This window comes from Diadema setosum, chromosome 3, assembly GCF_964275005.1.
Source record: "Diadema setosum chromosome 3, eeDiaSeto1, whole genome shotgun sequence".
In the NCBI taxonomy this organism is placed as follows: domain Eukaryota; kingdom Metazoa; phylum Echinodermata; class Echinoidea; order Diadematoida; family Diadematidae; genus Diadema; species Diadema setosum.
In genome coordinates, this window is record NC_092687.1 from 30,453,469 (window position 1) to 30,469,078 (window position 15,610).

Genomic DNA, 15,610 nt, shown 5'->3' on the forward strand with positions numbered 1-15,610 from the left:
AATTTCCCATGTCAAACTGAATTTGGCCAAAAATTGGACTTGGGTAGTTCTTATATTCAGGTTTTCAATTTTCATCAAATAAAATTAATGTTGAATTCCTCATATAATTACATGCTCTTTCATATTTCATAAGAGGTTTCTCATTATCTCACCAAAAAATGTTAGAAACCTGAAATTAGGTCTCAACCAAAACTATACGATCCCTTTAACCTCCCACTTACTTGGTAACAAAATGTCCACTAATGTCTAAAATAATGTCTAATAAATATATAGCTAATGTTTTAGTAAAGGGCAGATTCTAAAAGACTAGGCTCTGAAGGTTTACAATGATGTATATTTCAACTCAAATGGACTCTCCTAACTAAATATTGGAAATAATACATACACTCTGGAACAGTGTGAACTGAGAAAAGAGGCTCTAAAGTACATGGTCTATTCAAGCGCTTAATCTTCCCAAACCGCGCTAGCCGTGCGATGAATGAGACAAAAAAAAAATGTAAACCACTGGAGCAATAACAATGAAGACATTATTAGATTAAGCTGAAATTTAGCATGTACTGTTAAAACATTCTGTCCATGATTAATTTCAACGTTCAGTACAGAAGCATTATCCTTTAAAAAGTTATTAGAGTTAAATGTGAAGAGTGTGCAAAGGATTTTCAAGAAATGAAAAGACCCTCCAAGATATACCTGATCTCAGTATACTTTCAAAAAAAAAATAAAAGGTTGTAGAAAACGGGAAAACACAACTTTTCTTTTTTTTTTCAGTCCTCACCTAAAATCGAGGGTGGCGACTATGTGTTGGTTTTGTGATGCACGCGGTCATATCATATCTATCTATCTATCTATCTATAATCTATATTTCGTGAAGCCATTTCACAGTTGTCATTGTTAAACTCATCACAAAGTAAAGGGTGCTTCTACCAGCTCTCTTATCTTGATTATAGCTACATCGATATGATTATTAGATGCGAGTTTCTTTACTTTGTCTCCCTCTACAAATTAATTTAAGATCGCAACTGCAGTAGATGACAGGTTCGAGTCCAACTGGTTCCTTTTTTCTGACTTGTTTGTTAATTTACATATTCAATTTGTAGAGGGAGACAAAGTGAAGAAACTCGTATCTGAACCTTCACTCCTCTTAATAATAGGCCTATCTTTCTTTCTTTCATTTAATGTGATTATCGTAGTCCAATATCTAGTGCAACCTGCGATATGAAGGTCATCATTTTACGCCGTAAAAAAAGAAAAAAGCGTCAGACCAATTACGGAAAATAAGGAATGTGATTTCACTGATATGTCACTGCCTGAATAGAACTATGAGGTTCGTTTGTTCGTTGTTGGAGAGTATAGCCCACAATGTATAGAATTAATTAAAGTTTCGCTTTCTGTGACATTCGAATAGAAGAACTAATTGAGATTTTTCTTATCTTTCACGGAAACAAATTTCACTTCTCTCGGATTGAATACAGTTCTGTACGATGCAGTCAGGTTACACTGTCGTCAGGTTCAGTAGTCAGGTTCAGTTTGATGCACATTATATTACTTGTTTCATTTACCATACTTTATTTCATTTCATTCTTTTAATTAGGATCAATGATATGTTGTCACTCTAGTTGATATCATATGGTGGAACAGTAATAAATGCTCACCTATCCGGAAAGAAAGCACGGACTCTGGGATAATTGGGGTCGAGAAGCGCTGGCTGTTGGGCCGTCCCAAGGAAATAACTGACGATGATGACTACCAACACGCAGACCGACAAAAACAGCGACTGTAGGACTGATGCAGTGTTGTTTGCCATGGTTTTGCGAACTACCCTTTAATATAACCAGTAAAGATCGTGATGAAAAGGAAATGATGACTGTCATTGCGTTATTGGATGTTAAAGAAAACACACACGAACACACACACACACACACACACACACATATCCATCTATATATATACATATATATATATATATATACATATATATATATATATATATATATATATATATATATATATATTTCATATATGAAGGGTTTGTTCGCAAAAAAAAAAATTCGTTCTCTGTTCGGTCTCTGTCATAAAGAACAAAATAATACCTTTTAAATGATATATTGAGCACTACACATAGAGGTATATTTTTGAAGTTATGTTCAAAAGAAGAAAAAAAAATCTTATTATTCTCTTGGATTTGTCTTTACCTTTAATCGCAAATGTCTCCATTTGGCAAATATGGACTTAGGGTTTTTGCGAACAAACTCTTCATATATACATATACATTATACATATATGATTATATGATATGATATATATATATATATATAATATGCTTCAACAGGGGTTGATATAGTTGGCTTAAGGGAACCGGCATATTACATTCATTGTTACTCCTCCCTCGCCCTCATATATTATTAAAGGTATATATATATGAAGAGTTTTTTGCAAAAACCGATAAGTCCATTTTTGAAGATTTTGAAGTACGATCTGTGTCATAAAGTACAAAATGATACATTTTGAATGATATATTGGTCACTACTTAATATAAAGGTACATTTTTAAAGTTATGGTCAAAAGAAGCAACAATTTTCTTATTATTCTCTTTATTTTTCTTGACCTTTAATCGCAAATATCTCCATTTGGCAAATATGGACTTATCGGTTTTTGCAAACAAACTCTTTATATATTATATATATATACAATGTGTATATATATATATATATATATATATATATATATATATATAATATATATATAATGTGACCCTGCATCACTGAACCAACAATAAGTCGCCAGACATGCATTTTTAGTTAAGAGCAGATTCTGAAAGGCCCTGTCACACACCTTTCTTGGTAAGCCTTCCTTGCGACTTGCGAAGAACAATATTTACTACCCGGAGGTCCCCGTAGATGACCCGCACAGAACTTTACCTAGCACTTATCTCATCCGTAGTTACCAGACGTTGCTCACGAAAGTCCTATTCACCCGCAGCCAAGTTTAGACCCTGTCACACATTTCCGGGCAAGCTAGGCAGGATTGTTGCGTATGGGGATTTTCCAGCACGCAGGAGAATTTGTTTTTTTTTTTTTTTTTTTTTTTTTGCAGGTTGACAAGGATTTGGCCAAGTTTCGCATGCGTCTTACCTCCTGGACCCGTCCTACTTATGTTCTACTTCCGGTGACCTGCGTGCCACGTGCATTGGTGGCGAGTGAGGAAGAAATCCCTCTGAAGGAAAGGCAGAAGTCCCATAAAATGTCATTATCTTTCCTACGGGGACTGGGAGGTACATGCGTTACAGCTGCGAAGTGACTGCGTTGGAGTTGCCTGCGAGGTGCTGCCGCTAAGGGTCTCCTACTGGCGTTCTGCGTGGTCCTCTGCGTGCAATCCCCGAAACTCACCCGGAAAAAAGTTTTGGTCCTGCTCAAACCTACCCTGCCGGTAATTCGGACTTGCGTGCGCACCTCCGGGCAACTACGGGCGAGATACGCGCTATAGGTACCGTCAGGACTGGTGCGGACCAACTGTGGTATCTTCAAGCAATATTTTTCTTATTTGACGACAGTCTCCTGCATTCACACTCCCAGTACATGGACCATAATTCGGTCAGATCATTTGATTTTCCTTATCCCTAGTGGTTTCCAATTGACGTGTTCTTGATTTCTTTTCTTTAATGACATCTGTACATGTATATCTCTGTTATGTTCGGAAGTACACACTGCATGTTTTATTGTCTTGAAAACAAAAAAGATAATGCCTGTATTTTCATTTGTAATATAATACTATGTTCAATGTACAAAATTCCCAATAAACACATTTGAATTGAAATGAAAAACTGCTGGGAGGTCCGGGCAGCAAAAATTTTCCCCCGCAAGTCAACTCGCAAGACTTCCCCAGACACGGTGTGAGCATGCGCAAAACTCGTTCCGCGTGAGTCGCGGGGGTGATATAGTGTGATATATATATGTGTGATACAGTGTTAAACAAAAATGATCTCGCATATTGAGACAAGGTGACCAAAATGATCCGTCGAACAACCCTCGAGGGAAGCATCCATTTCTTTGTTTTCAGCATTCTATTTAACACATTATTTATAACTTTCCATGTACACTTAATAACATTTGAAAGTGAAAGGATTTTTTTTTTCTTTACGAACACGGAAGTTAAAGTATTTCGGTAAAGTTAGTATTTGCTTTTTGATTCTTCAATGCTACTGGACTTATATTTATAGAATAGATTATTCTTACGATTAATAGATCTCAGAATTGATTTGTCGATCTATGGACTTCTTGGGATTTTTTTTTAACTGGATTTGGACGGATTAAGTGGAAATTACCATACATGAGCATCAAACAATTTCATTAAATACATTGAAAGGTGCATCAGAGTTATTTGTAACATAAACAACAGACCAATCGGTATGGTCAAGACTCAATTTAAAACTCTCTATATGTTGTTGTGATATTACTCGAAATCCCTTTTTACTATAATTTGTTTTCATTTTTCCAGAAATACTATACAACATCACATATATAGGGAAATGATCTGAAATATCAGAGACAATAATTCCTTGATCAGCAACGTGAGATAGATTCGTAAAAATGTTGTCAATCAATAACGAAGTTGTATCAGAAAATAGTGTTGGTTTCGTGATACAAGGTATAAATTATTATGAGTAATACATCAGTGTATCTAAAATCGCTGACACTGAGGCTTTTCATTACAATGAAGTAAATTGATATGTTAAAGTCTCCCATAAGTACACAATGGTTGTTCATGAAAGGGGGAGAGTTAAGTATATGGGATATTGCAATTCATCGACGAAATCGTTTAAATAACTATTTGGTGGCCTGTAAACTTGGCCAACTATAACGTTGTTTTTTTTTTTGCATCAGATATAACAGTTTCTATAAAATCGCATTCAATCATATCAGAGATTTGACAAAGATTTTCAATAACATTAAACGTGAAATCGTCTTTAACAAACAAAGCCATAGCAACACCATGATTATGTGTTCTCTCCTTTGAAATTAGAGTATAACCTATACAGACAAGTGAGTGAAGCAGATCAGACAACCAAGTTTTACAAAGACCAATAATTAAGAAATTAATAGGTGGACAGTTTAAGTGAAATCTTAATTGATCAAGATTTTAACTTAAACTTTTCACATTATGATGCATTACAAAAAAATTATTTCGTGAAGTTAAGGTATAACGGATGTTGTGGTAAAACATTTTAGTGTTTGTATGATGAGGTACAGCTACATCATTTTTGCCATAAATTATATGTAGGTCTGGCATTTGTTCATGTAAACGACTAATACCGTCAGACACAAAATAAACCTTATTAGTTTTTAGAGACGTAGTATACTTACTGGCAAGAACTGTTTCTACAAAGTCATCATTTGACAGTGACTGCATTGGAAGACTGTCCACTATGACGTACTAATGGAGGATAAACTCAACGGAATGAATAAATGTAGAGAATTTCATCTCCATGACTGCCACGCAATGCACGAATAGCAATGTACACTACCAACAAGTATCCAGTATGCGTGAGTAATGCTTGTTTACAATCAGATCTACGTAATCGGATGATGCTAAAAATGGAAGTAGGTTGCCCGGTTGACTCGGGCTTGACATGAATACATGGATGTTGATTATAGAGCATGGCAATCACATAGTAGATGTATTACAGGCGCAAGTAATGATACCGTGTGATTTTCGAATGAAAACAATTCACACATTGACTCCTATTTGAACTTTGATTCGGATCATCCAGATCATCCACTCAACACAAAGGAGGGAGTTGCTAGATCATTGTACTTGAGAGCTCGAAATGTAACCTCTGACAATGATGCACACAGAGCGAATTCCACGATACTGACATTTTAGGCCCTTACGTCAATGTGGATACCCAGCTTTGATGAGACAAAAAGCCAAGGACAAAACAAGAACTAAGTCACCCACAAAGAAAAGGAAGGAGACTGACCGGCAGTGATTTGGCAAAACAACGTATCTGACATTTTGTAGTTTTTCAGGTTTTTGGTTTTTTAGATACATTAAGCCATTTTTGAACATCTGTCAAAATTTCAGCTCTCAACGTGATATTGATTTTTAGAAAAATGCATTTAAATTTCAGCAATTTTTCAAATAGTCCGAATAATTTGGCAAAACAACGTAACTAACTTACGTTGTTCTGCCAAAACAGTTTCTGTCCCAGATCTCATTTGAGCTTCCGGTTTTTCTGGCAGAATAACGCATCTTCATTGTGTGACATGGCAAAACAACGTAACTGCAGCATGCAGCTGCGTGTCTGCAGCTGCACTGCACGACTCTGTGTAAGACGCACGGTCTACGTGGCTAGCTAGGTTCTCTGAGAGAGGATTTGTTACACATAACCATGTCTAATGAAGAATTTAATATTACTAAAGCAGAGTTGAAATCTACTAGATGTTCTGTATGGAAGTAACAGAGTGTCTTATTTTGTGTTAATTATTCTCTTTCGTTTCTTTTACATTTTCCTGCAGTGGAAAGAGCAACTATACACATTTCAGAACAGCTGTGCACGCCCGCCAGAATGTAATGAAAGATGGAGTGGATTGTAGACTAGATCAGTCAACTCTAGAAGAAAAATAATATCATTCGGATTGTTTATATAGGATCAGGTAAATCTTTCACAATTAAATTAAGAACTCGCAAAACCCTACTGTGAATTAAGGCACAAGAAAGATTTTTTTTTCTTTTTTTAATATTGATATGAAACTAAAGATTTCTATTTCGAAAAAAAAAAAGAGAATATGATGAGGGCTTATTGCCCTTTGAAATGATGACTATCAACTTTCGGTAAAACTAACACTTTTTCATATCAAATATTCTTGTCCTCAAAATCATTATTATGTCGATTGGATCATGTCAACATATTACAGAAGCCCAGGGAAATAGTAACCTTATTTCCGGCATAATTTTGACATATTTTGTGTATCAAGCGTGTTTTAAGATGAATTCTGTTGCAATTTTTCCCTTCTTTTCACCTGCCTAATAATTGTTCTTTACCCAAGTATTCACTTCTTACTACACTAGAACTTCAACAACAATAAGGATTCAAAATGTTATGTGTGCTATTTATAATTTGTAATTTGTAGATGTTCTTATCTTCCAAGGTAAGACTGTGTGCTAAGGTCTGATATGGTAATAATATAAATAATCTCCAAAAAACAAACAAAAACAATTATGTTCTGTTCTATTGAAATTGAAAATGTTGTTCCCAGTGTTTTGTTCAACTGTGATACGCATGTATGCTCCTTTACTCAGGAATTAAATGATTTTTTTTTTTCATTAATATTATTTACCAGCATGATAATGTGTAGTTACCGTTGATTTGCTTTCATTGTGATTAAAGCATAATGACATATCAAACTCTCTCTTAAATTGTAAGAAGAAATCGTCGATATCTATTTCATATTCTCAAGACTTGAAAATAATCGAATGATTTCTGTAAATGCTGTTGTCTTGAGAAACAGATGTACACATTTTTTTCTTATAAATATTCAGCAGATGTAAATCAGTGTCTGCGTCTACATTTATGTCATGTCTTTCTCAAAGTTATTCTACTGAGAGAATGTTTGCACCTCTGACAAGTCTGTTTTTGTGTGTGTTTTGTGTTTTTTGTACTTTTTTGTTAGTTTGTTTGCGTGTGTGTGTGTGTGTGTGGTCAAGGTACACCTAAAAACATTAAAACCTGGATCCATAATTACTTGATATATCATTTATATCATTGTTGTTCAAAGGCTTGAAGCATATTTTCGTTAGCGGTGTTGACCTCACGTATACAATTCATGCAATCAACCAAATATTAAGAACTTTTAACAAAATAACAAAATACGCAGTATCATTCTTTCTCTTCGAAATCTTTCATCTAAATGAAAACCGTTAAAATAAGCCAAATAAAAACATATAAATTGAAACAGGGGTCCGAATATTAACACACATATCATTTTAAATGCGTGTCTGTGTCTTTGAAACGAGGTATATGTACAGATGTCCAGACGATTTTTTATACCCATTTTATTTTTTTTTAATATATATCATGCCAATTCTCATACAGTCATATCATATACTAGCCAGTGCGAGGCAAGATACGTTGTTCTGCCATGCTACGGCTGTGGTGCGAGAACAACTTGCGTTGTTTTGCCTAACCACGCACGTGATCCGAAGTTTGGGTGATCAAGCAAAACACCGTATCTACGAAATGTCTTTGAAATTTTGAACAAAAAATCTCTTTTTGACTTAAATTTCAACTAGATACTAGAAGAATGAAATAAGTCGTATTTCAAAAAAAAAAGGTATTTGGAAAATTATTCGACTGGAGAGAAATGGGAAAAATTCTAGTAGTTTGTGGCTTCAAAATCTAAAATAGCGAATATCTCGAAAGTACCAAAACGCAGATACGTTGTTTTGCCAAATCACGGCCGTGACAACAAGGTAGTCCTCCCCTTCTTAAATACAATATCTTCCCGTCTGAAAAGAGCATTCCACAACAAAGACGTTGATATTGCTTGTAAAAGCTCTAATACCGTTAGAAGTAGAATAGTCCACCCAAAAGACAAAGTCCCGAGACAAACAAGGTCAGGCATTGTATATAAGATCACATGTGCTGATTGCCACGACTGCTACATCGGAGAAACTAGCAGAACCTTGAGGCTAGTAATTATCACACCCGGTGATAGCTGAACACGCCTACAATAGAGGACATAACATTGATTGGGATGAGGCTCTTATCATTGACTTAGAAAGCAACTGGTTGAAAAGAAAAAAATAAAGGAATCACTTTGGATCATTAATCCAGCTCTCAAAAGAGACTCTGGCTATACCCTCTCACCCATCTATGGCTCAGTGATCAACAAAGACAGGCAACGGCAGCAAGACAACACCTCACTGCATAAGGCTTGAGAAAGTCCTCAGGAGTAGGACGAAAGCTTGGCCACTACAATTAAAGATTGGTAGAAGCTTAAACATCTAAATTTATTGTCATCCCTAACCGATGAAAGTTTTCAGTATTATCAAAGATTATGTTGAGGTGGTGGTGAAACATTAAATTGGTTCGCTAATACCATGGACCTTTTCATCGTTTATACCTTCGATAGGGAAGGCGAGAACAAACGCTTAACACAATCATTCGGAATCGATAACTTAAGCCGAATGCCCACTGTGCGACCTGAGCCTACAAGCTGGTACGAACTGGCGCAAGGTGATGGCGTGTCACACCTTTCCGGGCAAGCTACGCGGGCTCATTGCGAGTAGGGCTTTACCAGCACGCAGGAGAATTTTCCGAGGGCGGACAAGAATGCTTGCGGTTTAGCATTTATGTCTATTGCTGAAGAATAAAGGGAGTGGAACTTTACCATATCCTCATCTTGTGTACGAGATAAGTCTCCAGGTTCAAACTCAAAATTTGCATGACACAGGAATTCACATAATAAACTAAAAAAATATATATATATATATTGCTGACACGATATGAACGCCCAAAATCGTGGCTTTAGGCACTGACTGAGCTAACAATAGAGGTTCAATCCACCTACATCGAGATATTATGTCGTTCTCCTTTCTTTCCCCCCCCCAAAAAAAAAAAAAAAACAACTACAGCAAAAAAAAAAAATATATATATATATGAAGGGGTCGGTGCAATATAGTGCTAACCCACACCTTTGTGAAAATTGAGTTACATGCATTTTCATAATCCTTATCGTTCACTCTAACCTCCGTGAAAATATCATATTTGAATTCAACCAATAAGATGGTAAAAAGTGCATGCATTCAGGTTTTGTTAATGTACAATGTATGGACTTTCCAAACATTCAACAGCGATTATCTCAAAATGACCATTGTGTGGGTTAGCACTATATTGCACCGACCCCTTCATATATATATATATATATATATAAATATTATATATATATATATATATATATATATATATATATATCAGTAGCTTACCTACATTAAATGAAGCCACAATGTGTACTCTGCGGATGCAGTTTTCGATGTACAGCGTGTAAATCTAGCATGGTTGAATTATAATAAAGCAACAAAATGGCGTCTGATTGCTGTGAAAGCGGAGTGGGCGGCAGGTGATGACATCACCGACTTATTTGAGTATAAATATAAACTGTACGAGAACTGTTCTGAAGAAATGAGTGAAACTTCACAATGCTGTAATTTCCCTATTTTTTTTTATTTTGGTCAAATTTTTACTGTTATGGCATACTTGTAATATTTTGGCCTTTCCTATCAGACTAACTTAGAAAACTGGACTTGAATTAATTGTTTTTAAAACTCGACTTTCCAACTAATTCTCTGAGTTTTCTACCCTTTTGTGAAGCCCGATGCCCACTGAGCCTGCGAGGTGGTGGCGAGCTGGTCCGAGCCGTATAGGGCGCCAAGTGTGGCATGGCTCATTTCGTTACCAAATCTGTCATTTCGGAAATGTTATCATTTTGTTACGAAATGTTCATTTCGTGGAAAAAATGACTGATGTCGTACCACCACTCGCACCAACGCGCCACCAGTTCGCAGCTCGCAGGCTTAGGTCGCACAGTGGGCATTGGGCTTAAGGACGAGCAGGTAGGTTTGAATGCTTGCGAGCTTACTCGGCTTGCGATATACATTCAACAAAATAAACAGATAAGTGTAAGTGCCTATAAGAGTAACATGCGTTTTCTCTCCATTTATACCTTCTGAGTACCACTAGCAGAGTCTATGCTGAAAATCCACACCCAAAAAACACAAACCTTCTGAGTACCACTAGAGTCTATGCTGAAAACCCTCACCCAAAAAACACAAACCTTCTGAGTACCACTACAGTCTATGCTGAAAACCCACACCCAAAAAACACAAACCTTCTGAGTACCACTGCAGTCTATGCTGAAAACCCACACCCAAAAAACACAAGCAACTCAATAATATGAATTATTTCAGAGGCATTTTACAATTGAAATTTCAATTATATTACGTTTATCTATAAAACATGCACCAAAACCCTCAAAGATAAAAAGAATTAACAAAAATAATGGAGAAAATGTAGAATCTTCCGTCAAATCGAAATTTAAATGACATTAGAAAAGAGGCAATATTAATAAAAATGATAGAAAATTGAAATGCTGTCTCAAATTTAGCACATTGAGAATGATGACGAGTTCTTGACTTCGTCTCATGAAATCTTAAATCCCTAAATTGAATTTAAAAATGTAAACATTACTTCCATCGCATCTTGCTCACTTTTGCATTGAGTTTGAGCTTTGATATAGAAAGTTCTTATTTTCATTCTTTAGCTTTCTACTTCGTTTTTATTTGAGGATGTAAAGAGATACAAGGGAACTAAAACATTTTTTTTTTTGCTATTCGTTCATGACCTTTATTGTGTTGAATTTGTCTTTTGATACAGTTGCTTCCTTGAACATGTTGAAGGGCATTTCCAAGATGATTAACGTGTGAAATTTTGCATTGTTTGATGTTTAACCCTGGAAGACGTAGACTAATGTGTTCTTCTGTGCGTAGAATTTCTTGTTGTATTAACGTACCAGATCAACAGCCAATGAAGTAATTGATAAGGCATACGACAGACAGATTTTTTTTTTTTCAAAATCTGTGAAAAATATGCACTAAAAGAAGTGTTTACTTTTTTCGGTAATATAAATTCATATGAAAATATGTACATCATATATATATATAGAGAGAGAGAGAGAAAGAGAGAGTTAGAGAGAGAGAGTTTAATCATTATCGGAAAATGGAAATATACATACTTGGCGTTACTCTGTCGTACCCAGCACGTATCCTATGGTCGTTATCACCAAAAGAATCCACGCACAGGAGTTGTAGTTTTGGTTCCAAGGCCGTGACGATGTGTTTACAGGACCGAGATCAAATGAGAGAATCAGTCACAAATCCTTCCTCGCTAACGACATACCTGAATAGAAATAATTTACGTATCGGAGTGTTGTGGCACTTTACCGTTGCAGTCGAAACTTCTATACTCCTTTCAGCCTTGCGTGCCAAGGTCTCCATTTCATTATGGCCTTGAAGCATTATTTATTTCGTTCATTATTGTAATATAATAGGAGGTGTCTCTTTTTTCTTCAGTATGTACTCCCTACAAATCCCCGCCTTTCGCGAAACATGAACCAACGGAAAGAGAATATAACATTAGAACTATTTTTGGATGGGAAGAAAGAAAAAACGTCATACCTGCGTAGAAGGCTTTACCTCAAATGTGTGGAACTGCATGGCGGTTGCATGGCAGGGTGCACGGGAGAACCGATCATAACAATGGGGAAGACATGGAAGATGTAGGCCCATAAAACGAACAATAATAAACTAAATTGGGGTGTGGGTTCTTCAATACAAAGGAAACATATCAAATGAGAGACAATTGATTTTGTGTTGTTGGTTTTTTTTTTACTCTTTTTCAGTCTTTCTTGTCATTAGATGAACAAATTTATGAAACTTTTTAAATGGAAATCTCCCAGAGACATAAAGGTAATTGCAAGATGTGTTCGAACGTTTGAAGTGTATACTTGTATGTGTGTATTGTCCGTAGCTGTTAGATCTTATATTCACTGTAAAACACAAGACAGCATGTGATTGCATCGCCAAAAGCAATAATATCATTCAATGTCCCAATGACACTGGTCGGAGATTTTTTTTTTTTCTGCCACGCTGTAACTCGTCCTCTTGCAAGTATGGAGCCAGCCTTCCATTACTATGTGCTCCCAGAACATTCTATTATCGAAGAGAAAAGTAAAAATCTAGAAGTTGCATACATTTTGCTTGACTATATTCTTAATTCAATGGAACTTTCTTATCATGGGGAAACCCTTTATAACGCTGAACCCACAATTACCCAATATGCACTTGAAACCTGTTGTGAAATCGTCCTCGATTTAGACAGCAAATGTCTTATTTATCCACGTCGTTAAGGTGAAAAAAAATTCTTTCAAAATGACAGGGAATACTTTGTTTGTTTATTTCCTTTTTTAATTGGAGTGTTAAGAAATGAACGCGTGATAAACTAAATTATTCAATTCTCTCACAATTATCATAATGGTGATTCTCAAACCCATAGAAATATTTTTTTTCTTTAATTCTACTTCTAGAGTAAGAATTATACTCACTTCTGGTCAGTTTTTCTCGTGTCTGCGTTTGTTAATTATTAGGCAGAATAACATTAAATGGCATCAGTACACAAAGCACTTAGGATTTTTTTTTTACCTGCACTCTGCCTGACGGTAAATAAACGAACACGTTTGAATAATAGTTTATAACAAAAAAAAATCAAAGAAACAAATACAAGTAGCACCAAACATACAAGGGTTCATTATTTTAATCATTATCTAATGTCCTTAGATGAGTATAGTTAGCAACAATTAGCAAATCTTTAAAGTATTTAGAACAATCCCCGTCGTCAATTATAACTTTATTAGTAAGAGAGAAACAAAGCATCAATGAAAGTGATTGTGTGTTTGTAAATGGCATTGTTTACCATTTACGGATAAAACAAAAACCAAACTTTCGTGGTTCAAAAAAAAAAAAGTGCTCTAAAATATGAGTTAGGGATAAGCATCTAATTTAAAAATGTTAATCAGTATATAACCAATGTGAATTATTTTTAAATATACAAAACGTGGACAATATCTATTAAGAAATTGTTTCCAGACTAAACTGTCTACAGTTATGGCTTATAGTGAGAATAACGGTGATATCATTTTACTTATATTTTAGGCTGTATTGCAAAGTTTTTTATATGGTAGGGTGTTTGTAGCAAAACTGACCTACACATGCACTAATTGTGAGATAACTCGAACATCTTTTTTAAAATCTTCGCTCCCAATGGTAAACAGTACCTTTCGTGGCTTTTCTCGTATGTCGTTATTTAAACGTAATGTGACACGTATTATCGAGGTATCTGTCGCCACTCACTTCACTGCAGTTTATTTTGTCATTGCTGTTGACTCCTGTCCACCCCAGTTGACTTAACACATGGTGAATACGCACATGTAGACAAACGGAGAAAGACGAGGAAATAAAACCCATTCACAATGTAGTTGAATATTATTTATATGTTTCTTACTTTCTGATCAAACACTTTTGAATTTTCACTAAGTGTGCACCATATCGTTGATTTTCAGTTCCCCGTTGTGTGTGTGTGTGCGTTTATGTTTATGTTTATGTTTATGTTTGCAGAGGGGGATACCCCTCTCACCTTCAACCAATGCATTTAATTGAAAAACCCATATCCCCCCCCCCCCACTCCCGAACACCCTAATGTGTACGACCATGCACATCGTCTTTGCATTTGAGATATTGGACGAAGCTGTAGTCACCATACGTGTATCATAACAACTACCTGATGTTATGTTACGCTGTCGTTCCTTCCCTTAATTCTCCCTCTCAGTTAGATCGGAAAGCGTCGAGTATTAACCATTCAAGTCGTCATGACAGTTCAACACCTCCAGGCCTACTGTGCGGGTTGATTGTCACGTTGATTGATCCCCGCGAAATATATGGATAAAGAGAAAATTACCACTATGATATATAACGTTGATGTAGTTCATCCATGAATTTACCCCAATGGCAGAGATATGTCGGAATAACGTCAAATTATACCTTAGCGCTTTCGTGAGAAAGACGCACGTCGTGAATTGTCGACAAATTGTCTCTTTGCTCAATGCAAGACATGAAAAAAAAAAGACGTCATTTGTATGTCGTGAACAAGGGGTCATACAGTATGTCGTCCTTTTGACGTGAATAAGCAAAAGAAATGGACGTCACTTAGACGTCTTGAAATGACGCCAAAATGACGTAAAATCGCTCAAATGGAAAACGCCATATTTGTGACGTCTGGCTGACGTCTACGTGGTCATGAAAAGACTTCTTGTAAATTACTATTTTAAAGACAAGATTTCAAGAATAACGTCATAAACATGTCGTTTGCACGTAAATCTATTACTTTCGTACGTATATTTCTAAAAAGAAAAAAAGCACGTCTTAAAGACGACTAATTTGATGAAATGAAATAAACAGACAGAATGAACGTCACTTTGACTTCACATTTATTTCGTTCCTTCCGCAATTATCTGAGTGCCTTAAATACCCCAGAATGAGATTCTTTCTCCCGTCGACAGTCATATCATTATACGTTACTTGCAAAAGTCTTGCTGAAACATAATCCAAATTTACTCTGAGAGCAAATTAAAAGAAGCCAGGGCGGTTCGTTGTTCATGTCGAAAAAAAAGAAAGAATATTTTTTTTTTTCTTATCATATATGTAACGTGCAAGAAATCGTACAATTTATTCCCATGTTATTCAAACTTCCAGCTTGGGTATAATGACATAATTCAATTGGGCCGATTACATAATTGGGACCTAGTTTCGTATCAATGTCATTAAGCATTGCAATGTTTTGCCTGTATATTTATAAAAATGTGATACAGCAGTCAAGCAACTGGGAACAGATGATACACGTAGACGGTAGGACATTAGGAGTAGGGTATGTTATATGATTCGTATCATGGCTGCTCCTATATCAGATACCCACAGGTTCATTAGATCTTGGAATGAAATTATA